The 19,131-nt window shown below is 47.6% G+C and overlaps 1 protein-coding gene across 4 annotated transcripts in view; it reads left to right on the forward strand.

The window, feature by feature from the left end:
- The window catches only part of SLC24A3 (solute carrier family 24 member 3), a 147,823-nt gene that overhangs the window by 7,898 nt on the left and 120,794 nt on the right, over positions 1 to 19,131 (forward strand). Inside the window, exon 1 of one of the 4 annotated variants that reach the window (XM_021391632.1) lies at positions 13,670 to 13,882. The exons of the other annotated variants lie outside the window; for them this stretch is intronic. The gene's annotated coding sequence lies outside the window, so the exon portion shown is untranslated. Of the gene's footprint in view, positions 1 to 13,669; positions 13,883 to 19,131 lie in introns of those variants that run through there. 4 annotated transcript variants of the gene reach the window in all.

The raw sequence follows: 19,131 nt of genomic DNA on the forward strand, positions 1-19,131 counted from the left end.
GGGGGGCGCCCCGGAAAGTTGGCGAGGCTCGGGGGCCTGCGGCGGGTACGGGGGTCCCCGCTGCGCCCTCCCACCCCGGGGAGCTCCCCACGTGGCGCCGAGAGCCGCTGGCGGGGCGGGGGGGGCCGAGCGCCCGTCCCCTGCCTCAGCGCCCGAACCCTGCCTCAGCCTCCGGCCGGCTGAGAAAGGAGGGCAGGAGCGAGCGGTCGGTATTTTGCATTGCAAATCTACGAGCACCAGAGCAATCCACGCGAGGCTTGTTTTCCTTTCGGTGAAGGAGAGCGTACCCCTCTGTGGCTCGGGTTTGCTTTTTCAACAAACAGCTGTGGCTAAAGGGTTTCGCGGTGTCCAGCATGGTGCAAGGAATGCTCTGATGTTTAGGAAAGAGCGCAAACACGAGCTGAGACTTCGGCACCTTGTTTTATGGAGCGTAGCAATGTTCGGATGGGTCTTAAGTTGGTGGATTGTAATGCCTTTATATTAATCGGATTTTCTCGTTTGTTTCTATACATGCGTTCTGAGAGTTGTGCTTGTCTTTTCTGATTGCTTCTGAAAGTAAGGTTGGGAAAGGTCGGCATCAGCTTCTTGTGAGTTAGCAGAGGTGTTTGCGTGTGCTCAGCAATGCTTGTGCCTACATACATCACAGAATCATCATAGAATCATTTGAGTTGGAAGGGACCCCTAAGTGCCATCCAGTCCAACCCCCTGCAGTGACCAGGGACACCCACAGCTCCATCAGTGCTCAGAGCCTCGTCCAGCCTTACCTTGGCTGTCTACAGGGATGGGGCACCACCACCTCTCTGGGCAATCTGTGCCAGTGCCTCACTGCCCTTATTGCGGCACAGGTGTGACAGCCCCAGCTGTCCTTCTGGGGCTGCCAGCGAGAGCCCTGCTCCTGCTAGAGACAGAGGAGCTCTCCAGACCACTCTGCACACCTTCAGTGCATGATATATTTTCTGATTATGTGGTAGAGGCAAAATTCAGACCTGTTCTAAACAGAGAATGGCACACGTCCTTCTTTCTGATGAGTGGTGTTCCTGTCCCGTGCTTTGCTCTCCTTGAGTACAGATTTCCTGCTGATGTGAAAGGGAGCTCCAGCCCTTGGGTGAAGGCAGAAGAGGCTACACAGATCCCTGATGCAGATAGATTTGCCTGTGCTTTGCTAAGATTTCTCAAACTGCCAAGTCCCCAGCTGGCACTGCCAGCTTCTGTCAGGGCTCTCTCTGTTTCCTAGAATCACATAATCACAGCACGACTTGGGTTGGAAGGGACCTGAAAGCCCCTCCAGCCCCAACCCCTGCCGTGGGCTGGCTGCCCCCCTCCTGCTCAGTCTGCCCAGGACCCCATCCAACCTGGCCTTGGGTACTGCCAGGGATGGGGCACCCACAAAGTTTCAATTTGGGAGGGTGTCTAATGTTGTCTGTCATTGGGGTTAGTTTAAAATTAATCCAAGAGTGGGAGTTTGGCATTATCAGCACAGCACCCTGCTGCTGCGCACAGCCAGGAGTGGCAGTGAGAAGGGTAGTATTTCCAGCAGCACTGCTAGATCTGTCTCCTCATCGTCTAGACCCAGGGCACTGGATTTTCTCAGAGTCACAGTCACAGCTCTAGAGTGTGTGTCGTTGCTAGGTAGGAAGTAGAAAGACACTTTTTGATTTAGTGATTTAAGTTTTTCCCTCTAAAAATGTGTGATTTTAAGATGACCTTGGTGTTGGATCGCATCACCCTTCCGACTCCCCTGACTGTGTGGCAGGGGGCAGCGGGCTCAGCCTCCACTTGTGGAGCAGCGTTCAGTGGAACGAGGCAGTGGTATCCAGAACAGAGCCAGGTTTGCCTCGACAGCACAAGGGGCTGACATGCAGCTTGCTCATGTCCTTGATGTTAGTGAGACCGATGGCAGAGTGAAGCACTGGGGTGCACAGACCTCATTGGGGTGCAGTGGGACACGAAAGATTACAGCTGCTGTCCAGCTCAGCAGTCCCAGGTTTGAATCACCCTTTTGAGATGCTTGTTTTTCATGCTCCTGTTCTTCTTGGTCAGTCTCTTTCCCCTCGGTTGCTTTCTCTGTAACAACTGTGCCATGCCCTGCGTTCTGAGAAGCACGGCTTTTGGAGGCGTGGATGAGCTGTTTGCTGAGGTGCTGAAGCCCCTCTTCCACCTACCCACAAGAAATAGGCTGCAGCTCCTTGTGCAGGGGCAGGTAACTGCAGTGAGCTGCTCGCAGGGCTGCCTGCAGCGTGTGGCCCAGAGGGCAGAGCGCGAGCTCCGCTCTCTGTTCTGGTGACTCCCGTTGCTTCTCGCTGTGACTCAACCTCTTCATGTCTCATTTGGCCAGGTCTCTAAAATGAGGCCTCCTTTTTAAGCCATTTGGAGATCTCCTGATGCTAAATGATGTGTAATAACAAAGTGCTATAACATTATAATGTTTATATGAAGGGCATTCCAAAGGCCCTTATGCTAGGGCGTTCCAAAACGTATAAAGCACAAATGAAGAGTTTGCAAAGTTCATCCCAGCAGTACAAAAACAGCTGGGGTGCCTCTTTCTCTCTTCGAGGCGGTGCAGATCCCTGGTTCTGCTCTGACATCAAGGAAGTCGTGCTGGTAAATAAGAGATCTCACTGCTGCTTCCAATTCTCTGCCCATCTCTGCCATCTTCGCAGAAAAAGCCGAAGTATGAGGTATTCTTATTTTCTGTGTTTCTATTTTATTCTACGTGCTCATCATTCTGACTCTTTAGATGTCACTTGTAAAGAGAGGTGTAACTGTAGAAGACAGTCCCTTATTAAATGAGACTATCCATCAAACTGGGATGACTTGGGTGTTTCAAGGGAGGCTTGTGAGTCAGGTCTTTCACCAGGTTGCTGTCACAGTCAGACAAAACAACAGGGGCAGCAGTCAGTGGGATTTTTTCCTCCTTTCTGCATGTGCATGTTTTTGGCAGGGTGGTAAGGAAAAGCGCGGGCTGAATCTGCAGCCCTTACTCATGGGGATAGGCACATCCAAGCAAACGGAGTTGCCTGCATGATTCAAGCGTGGAAGATTTGGGTTGCTTTTAAGTCTTGTTCTAACTTGACGGGCATGATGTACTCAGAGCGGTGAAGCACAGCCTGCCAGGTGCATTTTTGACCAGCTCTGAGGCTCAGTCTGGGTCCAGAGCTCAGGCTTTTCTTATGGGTTGCCCAGTCCTTCTGGAGGGTTGTGCAGGGCTGGGAACGTCCGTCTCACAAGAATGTGCTTACCGTAAGTGTCCATGCGATCCCTTTCCCCCACGCAGGGGAAGGTGCGGAGTGGATGCCCCAGTGTGTTCCCATTCTGCCTCTGCACTGGCTGGGAAAGCTTGCAAGACTAGAAGGAACCATGTAGGCCATTCCCTTATGACCACTTTATCACGGGCCCTGCCTCAAAGGGCATTTCCCTACGTATCTCTTTACTGCCAAAATAGCATTGAAGAACCTTGGTGTGACAGATCCTGGTCACATAGCTGGGAATTAAGTGAAAACTCCCTGGTTTCATTTGAGTGTTTTGGTTTGCACAAACCAAGAAACCCAAACCAAACTTTACAGGTCATACAATGAAAGCACAAGAGCAGTTGTTTTCCTCACCTCTTCAGTGAAGTGGGGACTGCGTGAGAGTAATCCTAGCCCAGATGTAATGCTGTAATCTCTGGACCCCTGGATATGGGAATTTACCCTCATAAACTAAGGAGAGGCGTCAGGCCAGAGTGTGGTATGTGACCTCTTTGGCAGGGAGCTTGTTTAGCCTTGCAGGAAATGACTTGTTCATTTATTTAGTTCTCGTTCAAGGCCCTGTACCAACGGATGACAGGAAGGGAAGGCTCCTATGGAGCCAGCTACAACTTGGGTAACAACAGGGCTGGCACGCGGCTGTGCGTGGAGAGAAGGCGTGGGGGGACGTGCTTGATGATGGGCTTGACTTCCAGCATGTGCTTACAGTCGTGGCAGAGCAGGGCTTATATGCCTGACTGATGTTGGACTTGCTTCAGGGTCTTGCCAAAGCTGTGATTGTGAGGTAAATGCCACCATGCCACCTGAAATCACGGGACTGTGGTTCTCGGGGTGTGCATGTGGGATGATGAGGAATAGGCACTTTGTTGCCTTGAGCAGGGCATGAAGGCAGAAGGTAGCTGGCCTCCCCAGCTGTTCCTAAATGGAGTGAGTGCAAAGTTGAGACCATGAACAGCAGAAAAACTCAACAACAGCTGTTGTTTCTTTGGTGTCTATAAAGGGAAGGTAAGCTGGGGGCTCCATGTCTGCCTGTGCTGCTCTGACTGTGAACGCTCAGTCCTGCCCTGTGCTGCTTGCAGCTGCTCGTTCCCTTGGAGCCTCTTTTTGTGTGGGGTTACACACTAGCCTGGGGTAGTCTTCTGCAAAATCTGCTCAATGAAATGACTTGCAGAGGGGTTTAACAAGCCAGGGCTCATGGAAGAGTCCTTGGGTGGTGCTCCTGATCTGAATGCCCTGGCTTCTGGTAAGGTTGGGCTGTTCGGCTGTTTTTTCTCTAAGCCCTTCATTAGTAGATCCCTCCTTCTGTTGGTCTTAAATGGCCCTTAATGCTGAGAAGGCTGATGGTCTCTGTCCATTTTTGATCAAAGACTGCCAAAAGGAAGGACTTGATTGCATCTGTCATATATTTATGAGGGCTGCACCGTAAGTAATACCTTGAGTTACTCCATGCAGAAAAAATGGCACCCACTGACACTTGCTCAGCATTGATGAAGACCAAACGGTGGCTGTGAGCACAGTGAGGCAGCGGGTGGTGCGTTTCAGCAACAACGACAGCAGTGTGAAAGAATAAGCCATGTTCTAGATAGCCATGCAGATTTTTACGAGCACGGCATGCAGACTCTTGTTCATTTGTGGTAAAAATGCATAGCTAATGGTGGTGACTATGTTGAAAAATAGTGTTTTGTAGCTGAGAATTTGCTCTATCAAATAGTGTTATGCTCTTTGTATCTGTTGTAGTTTCCATGGAAATAAATAGGAGGTATTACTTTTGAAGTGACTTACGTATGTGGGAGATAGTTGTGGCTGTAGCTTCCTGGGATTCAAGAGGTACCTTGGTCAGAAAAGAAAGGCCATGGAGAGTGTATCCCCTGTGATAAATGAGGCAGAACAGGCAACAACACACATGGGGAAGGCTGAGGAACTCCACAAGCTTTTTGCCTCAGTCTTCACTGGCAGTCAGGCTTCCTATGCCTCTCATGTCCCTAAACCTCAAGATGAGGGTCAGGGGAGCCAAATCCCTCCCACTGTAAGCAAAGAGCAAGCTGGAGACTGCCTGAAGAGGCTGAATTGTGTACAAGTTTATGGGGCCGGATGACATGCATCCCAGGGTCCTGAAGGAACAGGTTGATGTGGTTGCCAAGCCACTTCTCCATAATATTTGAAAAGTCATGGCTGTCAGGTGAAGTTTCTGGCAACTGGAAAAAGGGAAACATCACTCTCATTTTTAAGAAAGTGAGAAAGAAAGACCTGGGAAACCAAAGGCCTGTGAGCCTTACCTCACATCCATGCCTGGGAAGGTCATGGAATCCATCCTCCTGGACGTTGAGACATATGCGAGATGAGAAGGTGATCTGAGGCAGCCAGCACGGCTTCACCAAGGGCAGATCGCACCTCACCAATCTGGTGGCTTTCTGTGATGATGTAATGGCATCGGTGGACAAAGGGAAGGCAGCTGATGTAATCTGTCTGGACTTGTACAAGGTCTTTGATATGGTCCCTCACCATGTACTTATCTCTGAATTGGAGAGAGAGGGATTTGAAGACTGGACTATTTGACAGGTAGGGAGAGTTGTGGTCAGTGTCTCCATGTCCAGGTGGAGGTTGGTGAGGGGCTGTGTCACCCAGGGGTCCATCTTGGGACCAGTGCTCTTCAGCATCTTTATCAAAAACATAGACAGTGGGATCGAGTGCACCCTCAGCAGTTTGCTGATGATACCAAGCTGAGTGGTGCAGTTAATACAGCAGGAGGTAGGGATGCCATCCAGTGGGACCTGGACAGCCTTAAAAAGTGGGTGTACCATGAACTGAATGAGGTCCAACAAAGCCAAGTGTAAGGTGCTGCACCTGGACTGGGGCAAGCCCAGAAGTGTGTAGCAGGAGGGGAAGTGACTTCTTATGTGGTCTAATAGTGATAGGACAAGTGGGAATGGCTCTAAACTAAAAGAGGAGAGATTTAGATTAGATGACAGGGGGAAGTTTTTCACTGTGAGGGCGGTGAGACCCTGGCACTGCTGCCCAGAGAGCTGTGGATGCCCCGTCCCTGGAGGTGCCCACGGCCAGGTTGGGTGGGCCCTGGGCAGCCTGAGCTGGTGGGGGGCAGCCAGCCCATGGTAGGAGATTGAGACTGGGGGGCTTTGAGGTCCCTTCCACCCCAAGTCAGTCTGTGATCTCATGAAACCTGTCAGTTAAAACTTTGGAGTGGTGGTGGTGTTGTTTCAAATAGAAAAATAACATGGGGTCCATGGAGCTTACAGCCTGAGGGATGCATCTTTTTTACTTGCATTAGTTAGAAGTCACTGCAACTTCTTCAGGCAGTTTTTTGCAAAATATAGATTTCTTCCCACAGGTGCAGTGAGAGTGCTGAGCTGCCTTGGGAGCCTGCATCTGCTGTCACAGGGCTGTTTTACCACCTGTTGTGAGGCACACCACTTTGTTATTATTGCTATTCTTTTTCTTTTACAGCTGCCAACCAGGCAGTTGAGTTGCAGTGCTGCATTTTTGGAGGGGGGGAAGAAAGTATGCTTTTTCCATTCTTTTCTTCTGTGCAGTGTCCCTAAGCAAGGGATTTTAAGAAACACTGGGGATTTCCAGAAGCTTTGTTCTGCTGTAGGTTTTACCTTTTAAAATCACCAAGAATCAAGTCATAGCCATGCCAAGAGTCTCTGGTAACCTCGGCTTAATTTTTTTGTCTGCTATTGTGGCTTTATGGGAAGAAAAGTGGACATGACCTAGTGTGGGCAGGATGTTTATGTTCCTCTTCATTCCACTTCATTCCTCATGTCCTGTAGACATGCTCTGAGAAGACTAAGGTTACCCAGTGAATAAATCTATGTGGCTGGTCTGCACCAAAGCTGAATTACTCACAGCATCAAAGGGAACTCCTCTGAAAATGAAAACATTAGGTGCGTGCAGTTTGCAGTTCATGAATGGACTCTTGGCTCACCCTAAAGGGGTTAAGGTGTCTTACCTCCACCTTTCCTCCATGGGATCATTGCTGGGCTGTTAGACTCTCTTCAATCTTTGAAGACCTTGTCCTTGTGTAATTTACTGCCAAGGGCATGCTGACCAGGAGCTTTGCAGTTAGCTGCTTAAAACCCTTAAGAGACAGTTCTGTCTCCCTTTATTTTGTCTCCCGGCAAAGTTGATGTTTTCTCTCCTTGCCTCATCTTCCACAGGTCATGACCGCAGTAGGAAAAGACTTAGATCTGATTTTGCCAGCTTGGAAATTGAGAACAGTGAATCTACCTCGATATAAGAGTGGCCATGGGATAAGACCCCCAGATGATTTAGCTTTTTTAGCTTTAGATTTTTTTTTGGTAGTGTGTGAGTGCCTCAAATTGCATTTGGCATTGTTTGGGCAATGGTGCCAACTAGATAAAAGGAGCATCTGTACCTCTGTGAGACATTAGATATGTGCAGCAAATGCGTTCATACCAACCATGGCTGAATTTCAGCTAAACGTTCCAATTTAAAAATAAAATGAGTCCAATCTCCAGATATTAAGCTTTTATTTAAGAGTAGGTGAGAAGACTATGGAAATGAGATTTCTGTGTGTGTTCGTCAGAGGATGCGAGGAAGGACAAGGGAGGAAAATGAGCAGGACAGGCCACTGCACTCAGCAAAAAGGGCTGATGAACAGAAGCCCACAGCAACTGGAGAGAATGACAGGCTGGACTGAAAGCTGCAGCTTGGTGTGGACTGAATATATTTAAACTAATTTTTTTCAGTGGCATCCCTGAGGCTGGGAGCTGAGCATGAGGCCTCCAGGGAGAAGTCCTGGGTCTTGTTCTTCCAGGAAGAAGGGAGGTGTTGAAGAGGAGTCCAGATGTGGTGTCCAGGGAGATGGCTGTGTAGGACAGCACTTGCTGGGACTTAATTTGCCTTATATAGACATTTCTTGGTGACGGGGACTGTTAAAGAGATGGGATTGAATGTCATCTGCTTGCAGGCCTTGCCCGTGGGAAGCAGTTGGTCTCCAAGTCCTGCTTGGGACCTGGAAACCACTCAGAGACACTGAGGAGCCGGGAGAAGGGCATGTCTGCTGTCCTGCCTGCTGCCCCATGCTGTCCTCTCGTTCAGCTTTGCAGGCAGCACTGACACAGATGCTGTGTTGGTGAACGTGAGCGTGTGTGTAGAGAAGGGCATATACCTTCCACAGAAGAAAAACACTTGTATGCACAAGGGAGTGTCAGGACTCATTTGGAGGCACAGATTTAGTTGTTTTGAAACATTCCTTTGCTGAGCTGTGAACTGAACAGCTGTGCTAAGTGGCTGAGATTCACAGTCTGGTCTGACCTTTCTATACTTCCAGTAGTGTGTGCCGTACTTTGGACAATGGCCATGTTTGTGTGTCCATAGGCAGTTAGGCCCTGATCCAGGAGGCGAGTGCTTAACTTGCAGCCTGTGAAGTAATGCGACTGACTTCAAGTAGGCTTGTGTGTATGTAAGGTTAACCAGATCCTTGCTCACTCATTGTTCTTGGTCCATGGCCTTTTTGCAGGAAATAAGACAAGTCAGCATAGCGTCAAATTGTAAAGCAGGGAAACTGAGAGAATAGAGAAGTTACCAGGGCTCTCCCAGCAGAGGAACAACAAATGCGCCTATGGAGTGTTGATCTGTAGATTTATGCTACAGCCTGCAAAGCACTGACATCCTTACAGATCAGTCACAGGAAGTCTCTTATGGCCCCGTGGCCATGAGAAAAGATGTGCAGCCCAAATGCTCTGTGTAAATCATGGAAGCATTAGGGTTGGAGTAGACCACCACTAAGATCATCCAGTCCAACCCATCCATGCCCACTGCCCACGTCCCTCAGTGCCACATCCCCATGGCTCTGAACACCTCCAGGGATGGTGACCTCACCACTCCCTGGGCAGCCTGTGCCAGTGCCTCACCGCTCTGTCTCAGAAGGAATTGTTCCTAATATCCAACCTGAAATGGGGCATACCTTGTGTTTGGTGGTGGTGGAAGAAGAGAAAGGCATGTGTTTGGGCAGTGCTGAGCATGCTCTTCTAAAGAAACTTTAGGATGTTAAGCTTCGTCCTCAGTGTTTGCTTCTGCAGCAGGCATCACCTATTAAATAAGAACTGCAAACAAATTTTAATAGCTCAATTGTGAAAGAGCCTGCTTAACTCCAGGAAAAGAATCTTTTTGATATGCAAGCCAAAAACATGCTAACTGAACTACAAACAACCGAAAGCTCTGCTGTTAAAATAATTCTCATAGAGAGATAGATTCAGCTGCTTTTTTTTCCTAAGATGGCCAGAACATATTGCAACATAAAGCAGAGGCAAAAACGAGCCTTACATGGACATTCCTTTCTCTTCTGAGAGGATCAGCCCTCCAGTTCTTAACGCACTTCAGTGCAGTAGTTGATTTTTGGTTCACCAGCTAATAGAGAGAATGGGACAGAAATAAACTCCTTAAAATGATCACTACATGCACCCAGAAAGCACAACAGTTCATTTTCAGGCTAGGAAGAACACAAGCTGTTCCAGTTGACGGTACACAAAATGGAGTGTACTCAAAGGTTCACAGTGTTTGATTTCTGTTGTTAAAGAATAGGTGTGTATGATGTGCAGCCCCACAGGGCTGTGGCAAATAGAACTGCTAAATGCTTTTGTGCACAGTAAGACCAGGCGGTGCAGGAGCTGGTGAGGCTTCTGGCCACAATCCTACCTGAGTGTGCTGTGCTTCCTTCTGGGGTATTGTGCTGCTGCCGAGCTCTGTACTGAGGGCTCTGCACAGTCAGGGGAAGATCAGTAGTGGGATTGCGTGAAGTCTTTCCATGTGGCTGTTGGACAGCTGATTGGACTGGTTGCTTGACGTAGCCAACGTATGGTGCCATGGTTAAGACTTTTCAGGTGAACCCAGGTTGTGTCTCAGTTCTGTTTGGGCAGAGGCCATCCTGCCATAGTCTCGTGCGTACTGGCTTCTGCCGGGGTTCTCACAAGCCCTGTTGTGAAAAGTGAGCTAAAAAGCCCAAAACCCAAAGGGCTTCTGACCCAAGGAACTGTCATCTATAGCTTGCTGTTGATATTCTTGTTTTAAGAGGTTAAATGAGTTGTGCCCACAGCATGTAGCTTTGCTTGCAATGGATTCCTTCTCAGTATCATAGGAGGGGAGGGAGAAAAAGGAGAGGTAATAATTAAAAAAAGAAATGTTAATTTTACTTCTGACTGCAAAGTAAAATAAATGGATTTATTCTCGTCTTTAATCAAAGGAGGCAACAAATCAAACTTGTTTAGAAGTGGAGGAGTTTTCCAAGAACAGAACTAAGCAACGTAGAAGCCTTTTAAATCAAAAAGCAATCTGAAGAGAGGTTGCAGGAGTACTGTGTTGGTATTGATCACCGCTGTCTTTCTTGCTTTTGAGACAGCTGCTATGCTTTCCAGCTATGTCCAAAATTGACATGTTTGAGGAGGAAGGCGTATGGACTCAGGAGGAGGGTTCGAGGAGGACAAGAAGATGTCAGCGTGGGGAGAGGTTCATCATCTCCTAATGCAGCAGTGCTTTGCTGGCCAAGGCCTGGGGTCCACACAATAGGGTCTGCTGCCAAGCCAGAGACCAGAACTCTGTGGCTGTTGGACTGGGGCCGAGCTGGCAGGTGGCCCCTGGAACTGCAGGCAAGGCGTGTAAGGATGGAGCATGGAGAATGCAGGCACTGTGTTTAGCCCTGAAGGTAAAGTGACCTTAATTTGAGACATTTTACCCTGATTGTTCTGGTGACTGGAAAAAGGAAAACATAACTCCCATTGTTAAGAAAAGGAGAAAGGAAGACCTGGCAAACTGCAGACAGTGATTCTCGAGTATGTGCTGGGGAAGATCATGGAACAGATCCTCCTGGAAGGGATGTTAAGGCACATGCGAGATGAGGAGGTGATCTGAGACAGCCAGCATGGCTTCACCAAGGGCAGATCTTGCCTCGCCAGTCTATGATGTTGCGATGGCATTGGTGGACAAAGGAAGGGCGAGTATTATCATCTACCTGGACTTGTGCAAGGGCTTTGATGTGGTCCCACACCGTATCTTTATACCTAAATTGGAGAGATACGGATTTGAATGGTGAACTGTTCAGTGGATAAAGAATTGGTTGGATTGTCGTAGCCAGAGGGTTGAGGTCAGTGTCTCTATGTCCAGGTGGAGCCTGGCGAGGAGCAGTGTCCCCCAGGGGTCTGTCTTGGGACCAGTGCTCTTTGACATCTTTATCAACGATATAGTCAGTGGAGTTGAGTGCATTCTGCAAGATTGTTGATGATGCCAAGCTGAGTGGTGCAGTCAATACAATGTAAGGAAGAGATGCTACCCAGAAAGACCTAGACAGGCCTGAGAATTTGGCCCATGTCATAGAATCATAGAATGGCTTTGGTTGGAAGGGACCTCAGGGTCAAATTCCAACTTCCTTGCCACAGGCAGGGCCACCAGCCTCTAGATCTGGTACTAGGCCAGGCTGCTCGGGGTCCCACCCAACCTGGTCTTGAACACCTCCAGGGATGGAGCATCCGCAACCTCTCTGGGCAGCCTGTTCCAGCACCTCACCACTCTCTCTATAAAGAACTTCCCCCTGACATCCAATCTAAACCTTCCCTTCTTGAGCTTAAAACCATTCCCCCTTGTCCTGTCACTGTCTACTCTTGCAAAAGGTTAATTCCCCTCCTTTTTATATTCCCTGTTTAAATACTGGAAGGCTGCAATGAGGTCTGCAGATGGGGCCTCACAAGGGCAGAGCAGAGGGTGACAATCCCCTCCCTCTCCCTGCTGCCACCCCTCTGTTGATGCAGCCCAGGATACTGTTGGCCTTCTGGGCTGCAAGCACACACTTCTGGCTTGTGTTGAGCTTTTCATCACTCAGGACCCCCACGTGCTTCTCCAAAGGGCTGCTCTCAAGGAGTTCTCCCAGTCTGTACACGTATCTGAGATTGCCCCAATCCAGGTGCAACACCTTGCACTTGGCCTTGTTGAACCTCATTTGGTTCATATGGCTGATGATGAGTGGTGTCCCCCAGGGGTCTGTCGTGGGACTGGTGCTCTTCAACATCATCATCAGTGAAAGCGATGATGGGCTCAAGTGCAACCTCGGCAAGTTTGCTGATGACACCAAACTGAGGAGTTTGTTTGACGTGTTATAAGGAAGGGGTGCCATCTAGAGAGACAAACTCAGAAGGTGGGCCTGTGTGAACCTAATGAAGTTCAACGTAGCAAAGTGCAAGGTTTTGCACTTGGGTCAGAGTAATGCCAGATGCGTATACAGACTGGGAGAAAAACTCCTTGAGAGTAGTCCTGCAGAGAAGGACCTGGTGGTCCTGGTGGATGAAAAACTGAACATGAGCCAGCTGTATGCTCTTGCAGCTTGGAAGGCCAATGGTATCCCGAGCTCCATCAGAAGAGGGGCTGGCAGGGACAGGGAGGTGATTGTTCCTCTCCACTCTGCCCTTGTGAGACCCTGTGTGGAGTACTGTGTCCAGACCTGGGGCCGCCAGCGCAGAAGAGATGTGGAGCTGTTGAATAGGGTCCAGTAGAGGGCCACTAAGATGCTCAGAGGTCTGGAGCACCTCCCCTTTGAAGACAGGCTGAGGAAGGTGGACTTGCTCAGCTTGGAGAATGCTCCAAGGAGACCTCATTGCGGCCTTCCAGCACTTGCGGGGAGCTTATAAACAGGAGGGGGAGCGACTTTTTACACGGTCTGATAGTGATAGGACAAGAGGGAATGGCTCTAAACTAAAAGAGAGGAGATTTAGGTTAGATGTTAGGCAGAAATTCTTCACTCAGAGGGAGGTGAGGCCCTGTCACTGCTGCCAAGAGAGCTGTCGGTGCCCCATCCCTGGAGGTGCCCAACATCAGGTTGGATGGGGCCTGGGCAGCCTGAGCTGATGGGAGGCAGCCAGCCCACGGCAGGGGGGGTCCTTTTTGATATTATTTAGATTGTGTTTTCCAGAGTTTTCCAGACTTAGGAGCTTCCTGTGATGGAAAGCACAAGGCCAAATATCCCATGAAGTTATGAAGTACAGCCTTCCTGCAGGGGTGTATCAGGTATTTGGCATTTCGATGCAACAGAGTATCTCTCCTGTGTGCTTATGATGATAAAAAGCAAGTTGAGAGAGAAATTCAAGAAGATTTTGGAAAGATGATGAAACGTGAAAGGAGAACAATAAAAAACAAAAATCAGTCACCACCCATTGCTGTATGCTAAAATATAAATCCTTAGGGATTTTGCATCATGTAATGTATAGCAGGCTGTAAAATGAAACTACAACGTTGGCGGTTTTGTTTTTAAAGCTTCGATAATAAGGTTATTTTTCAAAAATACCGCAGGTCTTTTCTTTCATCTTAGTGGGAAAATTATGTAATTTAAAAGGGAAGTGTATTAGTTGTGTGAATTTCACTACCCGTCTCTTGCAGTACCACTTAGTTGCACATTTCCAAGGCATCGTACAGGCCGAGCTGCGTATCAGCTGGCAGTGCTGTTGGGATAATGAAGCTGAGGTCCGTAGGTCTGGAGCCTCAAATTGTTTAAATTGACTTTGGTGGCACAGTGCCAGCTGACACCAGCTGAGAATCTGGACAGAACAACTTGTCCAAGGTCACCTCACGCAGCAGAGCAGTGGATTCAGCTCGGGTCTGCAGAATCTCACTTTAGGGTAAGTAAGGAATGCATACCGCTTCTTGAAGGGTCCTGCAGTTCTTAAAGCCTTATAAAGAAAGAAGTGTGTTAAAGTCTTCATTCTGGTATGATGTGGAGTGTCTCCTTTTCGTACCAGGATCTGTGGTTAAAAATAGAAACATTTTTTTTTTCTCTAGCATTATTTATTTCCCTATAAATACTGTGGAAAGTTCCGGTTTGAGATTTCAGTCGGACTTGTCTCAAATCTGTTGAAGCGAATGATGGTTTTCTCTATTATTCAAAGGTGGCAAATATCTCATTCTTTGCGACTTCACTTATTTTTGAAATGGGGTTTTCATTAAATTCTTTTCAAGGGTGTACACAACATGTTTCTTGTTCTGTGCCTTCTGTGTTTCTGAATGCCTGCTTGGCATCAGAAACCATCATCTTCCTCGTGATGTTTTCTCACTGGTGGAGAGGGAAAGGCCAGAAAAGGCAGGACTGTTGTAGCTTTTGGAGTCCAGAGTTATTCCTTAAAGTCTGGTTAGACTTAAATGAGTGGGTTGCTGCACACCTCTACAACACTGTTGTACCATGTTCTTCTCCATCCCTTGCTCAGAGACTCCTGGAGTTGTTGCAAGTCCATGCTGGACCCATAGCACTCACAGGTCCCAGGTGGTTTGGGATGCACTCTGCATCCCTGTGGTAGGGCATGGCCCCCAGCTGTGGCACCCCCTGAGAAATCAGGGATATGCTCTCTTGAGTTGTATGCCTTGGTGAAAAAGCTGATGTGTTCAGCATTGGAAGACTTGTGTGACTGCTGTGTTTGATCAGAAGATAAACTCCTCTGGGGTGTGATTTTTTCCAGTGTGGTTGATAAACATACAGGTTGGTTCTGTTACGTCAGTGAAGTTGCACAAAAGAGGATTAATTGTGATTGTGCTTCTTCCTTTGCATTACCAGGGCTCCTCAGAAAAGAGCCGACACTGATATTTCCAAAATTGCAGAGGAGGGGGTTCCTAGCTTGCATCTAGACAAGGTGATGTGAAAATTTACCAAGTGCTTCCTCCTTGTTTCTGGAGATCCTTTTTTTTTGTTTATTTCTTTTTTCCCCCCCACACTCCTTTTTCTTTCTCTGTTGGCCCCTGGATAGTTTGTTTTTCAATATGCAACATGTTGGTATGAGTGTGGGGGGAGAGAATAAGAGGAATGCATTAAGATGCAGGGTCTGCCAGCAGAGGTGCATGGGATTTAATAGTTGGAGGGAGTCCCACTGTTCTTTTACTCAAGTGGGACTGTGGAAAATGACCTTAATGGTACAAAGCAGAGCAAGCAGGACAGTCACTGTGTTCTCCCTGCTGCGTTTACAAGGATCAGAGCACACGTCGTCCTTGGGGTGGACTGATAGTTAGCACCCCTGTGCTAAGATGAGGTTGGACTTCCCAGCCAGACTGGTCTGTAGGAGTGCTGTCAGTTGGAGGAGGAAAGGGACAACCTGAGATAGCTCAGTGGTGACACCTGTTGACTGGGAGAACGGCTGTACCGGTGGTGTGAGGTTAGGAGGACTGTAGGAGGCAGGAAAAACAAGATGTTTTGGTGTGATAAGCCTTGGCTTGTATCAGCAGTGTGAAAGAGGATACAAGACTGTGAAGCGGTTTTATTAGAGGAACTTGATGTGAGAGGGAAGCTGCATTAGGACAAATCCTTGTCCTTTGAGACAAATGAAGCGGGAGGTTTTACTGTGGCTGATTAAAATGTACCTGTCTCCAGTTTTGTGGAGAACATTGGTGGTGATCTTTCCCACCCCACACCTCTTGCATCTCCAGCTGCCCCTTGGCTCTTGCAGAAGCTGCCAGAATTTGCAGACATGCAGAGGGCTGCCTGTAAGTATATATTTTCCCTTACTGAGTGAATCCTCCCCAGAAAGTACCCCCAGCATAGGCCATGTTGAAGCCAGAGAAGGCCTGCCCCTACTCTGTCAAATGCTGCTTGTGTAATTGTAGCGTGGCTCTACAAGAGAGTTATTTTTCTGGTAGAGCTAATACCATCCTTTCCTATTCTGTTGTTTCCCTTTGCAGGTATAACTGCACCTTGAAACTAAGGTCAGCTGTCTTCCGGTGTGCCTCACTACTAAAATGTGTAAGACCATCTTACCAGGAAAAGCAAAGCTTCTTGTAGAGCTGTTGTCTAAACTTGGCCTTCTGTCCTTTAGCCCAAGTTCCTCATCAGGCAGGTGGCCCAGTAACCATGCTGTTGTACATTGGCACAACTAAGAGTTTTCTTAGATATGTATTCCAGTACCATCTTTGAGAAGTCATCTGGTCCCTTCTCCCTCCTTAAGTGTAAGTATTTTTAGGGAAATAAAAAACTGGTTAATGAATGTAAATTCTTCCCCTGGGGCTCCGAGTCTGTCTTTCCTCCCTTGTGAGCTCTGGCCTGTCTGCGATGGCCTTTCTGGAAGAGTTGGTGGGGATGTGGTGGAAACCAAAGGTTCCCCCTCCTGCTTGGTCTGCAGCCTAATCTTTGTTGCAAGCTGAGGTCGCTATTTCTGCAGTGTGAATGGCAGCTCAGGGGAGGTCCTGCGCTTTAGGAACCAGATGTTTGCACTCCAGGTTGGCATAGCAGGTCAGCACTGTCTGCAAAGAGGTACTCTTTCCTCCCTGGTAGTGCTTGCTGCTGTTTAGCTTTGCCTGACAAGTGAAGGAACCTTAGCTGTGGGGCAGGGAGGCCAAAGCAGGCAGCTCTGTGACATAGAAGGGAAATAGGAATTCACTTTTTTTCCCTTGCCCTGCTTCCTCCTGCTGCCCCAGGGCTGAGCAGATCTCGTGGAAGGGGTTGAATGGAGAAGGCACAAGCTCTGCTCCTATCTCACTGCATTAGGAAGTAGCTTCAGGGTAGTAATGATGAGCTAGAAAGGAAGCAAAAAGTCATCCTAGATCCTTAGCAAATGTTGCTTTGATGCTGAGGGTCTCTTCCTTTGATTGACAGTTGAAAAGTCCAAATCAAACTAGGCAAACATGAGAATGCCTTCTGGGGGGATTGGCTCCCATGAAGCTATTGCAGCCAGCTTGTAAACTCCAGGTCTTTGTGGGCCTGATTTTTCTGTGAGGAGTGGGGTTAATGTGGAGGACCCTGTTTGCTCGCAAGCTCTGCAGTCACCTGCCATTCGCCCTGCTATCCTTTGAAACCGAGATTCTCAGAGTACTTGGGCCTGTTCCTAGCCTGCTCTTTAAAGGGTTTTTAACTGTCCCTGCTCAGCTCTGCTCATTGTTACTGATAGCTATGGCTTCTGTCATGGCATTTTGTCCCTCTCTTTCCTGATTACCAGATGTATTTCTAGATACGTTTACTTAATAAATATAAGAAAGAGATGTCCTGGGGCTTCTGTATACATTTTTCTGTAATTGAGGTAGGATTAATTGCATGGAATTGTTTTTAAGGGACTCTTATGAGATCAGCAGACAGGAGCATGGGATAAAATGTATAATGAATACATTACGTTATAAATAATGGACACAGCCAGTGCACAGGCATCCCTGAAAGGTAATAGCTCTTTCAATATTTAATTAAGTGGGAACCATAGGGAAAACGCTATATGTCACTGAGGTAATTTTCAGCCTGGCTTAGTGACATATAGATCACTCTGAATGAGTGCAGAAACAGACATGCAGCTGGGACCCTATGTAGTCGCAGCTCACGCTAATAGTAGGGAGATATTTGTTGGCTGGAGAGTTGGTTGGAGGGGGTAACACTGAGGGCTGATCAAAGAGGGGGTGCTGGTGGCAGCTAGAACTAGTGCTTTGCTCCTGTTTTTTTAATCAATTGCTGGTTTAGCAGTATGCTTCTGTCTGTTTTGTTGGTGTTTCCCATCTCCTCCACACTCATTTCATTATGTTCTTCTCCAGCTCTTACACTGTTTTGCAATTTTACCTCTGCCAGTGCAGCAGGTAGTTAAACTGAGAGGCCTCAGTGCCAGGTCCGAGTGATTTGTGATGGTTGCCAAAGCCCACTGTGCCTTCCCACGCATCTCTCCAAGTCTCCCTGTGCTGTTTCCTGCTTTGTACTTCACTACCTGGCTATCAGTGAGGTTTCCTGAATTTCATGTCATAGAGAGAGGGCTTGTAGAGAACAAATCCAGATTCAGTATTGTACGACAGAGGTAAATATGAGAGGTGGTGTATTCTCTGGGGCTGAGACTGTGTCTCCATGTTGGAAAGTGCCTAGTGTGATTCTTTCGGTCTACAGGCAGTAAATAATAATGATTAAACAGCGGTTCCAGAGTAATGTAGTGTAGTTGCAGAGGGGCACGAGGGGAAAGGAGCAGTAAGGAAAATGAAGGGGAGAAATGGTCGTCTTTAACGTGGAAGATGTGTTTGTGTTGAAATGAAGCACAAAAGCTCCCTTTTCACTCTTGCTTTTTTATGCAGGCAGGGCTGCAAAGGTGAGAATAGGATTAAACTGGGAAAAAAGTTGTGGTTTATTTTCTTTTCTCTCTCACTCTGTTTCTTTTTTTCTGAAAGAGCTGCAGCTTCCTCTTTTCCATATATCTCTATGATATTTTCAGACTTAATTTAATTCTACAGAATTAGACTTAGCTAAAAGTTTAAAAGGAAAAACTAAGCCAAACTAAAATATTTGATTCCAAGTTGACTAAAACATTTCACCTGACCAAAAACTGTCTTGTTTTCCCCATGTCAGCTCAGAATTAGGTGAGAAATATATAAATGTGCAGGAGGGAGAAGTGAGCGTTCAGCTCCTAAACAAACAAAAAAATCCCCCCTCCAAACCACCGAGTCTGTACCCTGTCATATGAGTTTAGAATACAACTGATTTTCCACTGCTTTTAGAAGATACATCTCCTCCAGGGAATTACGCTCTTACTGTGTGACATTGTCCAAGTGCTACAAGAAAAAAGGATCTGTCTGAGAACAGTGAGCCTCTCAATTACTGCTTTTTTCTGCCAGATAAAGCTTTGATTTCCAGGTTCAAGCAGCCACACTGTCTTGGAACGTTATAAAAAGTAGCACTGTAACTAACTGGTGGAAAATCAGCTGTAGGTTATTTTTAAAATCGTTATTGCTAATTTTTCTTTGCTCCCTGTCCTGAGAGAAGAAAACTGTGATGAGTGACTTCACTGATACAGTCATCAGGAATGACCTGTGTGACTTGTGGTGTAACCACTTATAAAGTCACTTCAGTAAAATGTATTACTGCTGCTATTCTTGCCCTTTGATTCTTTGCTTCTTACTCTGAAGGACCTTTTCTTCTGGTTTCACTGAGCTTTGG

The sequence above is a fragment of the Numida meleagris genome, chromosome 3 (genome assembly GCF_002078875.1).
Source record: "Numida meleagris isolate 19003 breed g44 Domestic line chromosome 3, NumMel1.0, whole genome shotgun sequence".
Classification (NCBI taxonomy): Eukaryota; Metazoa; Chordata; class Aves; order Galliformes; family Numididae; genus Numida; species Numida meleagris.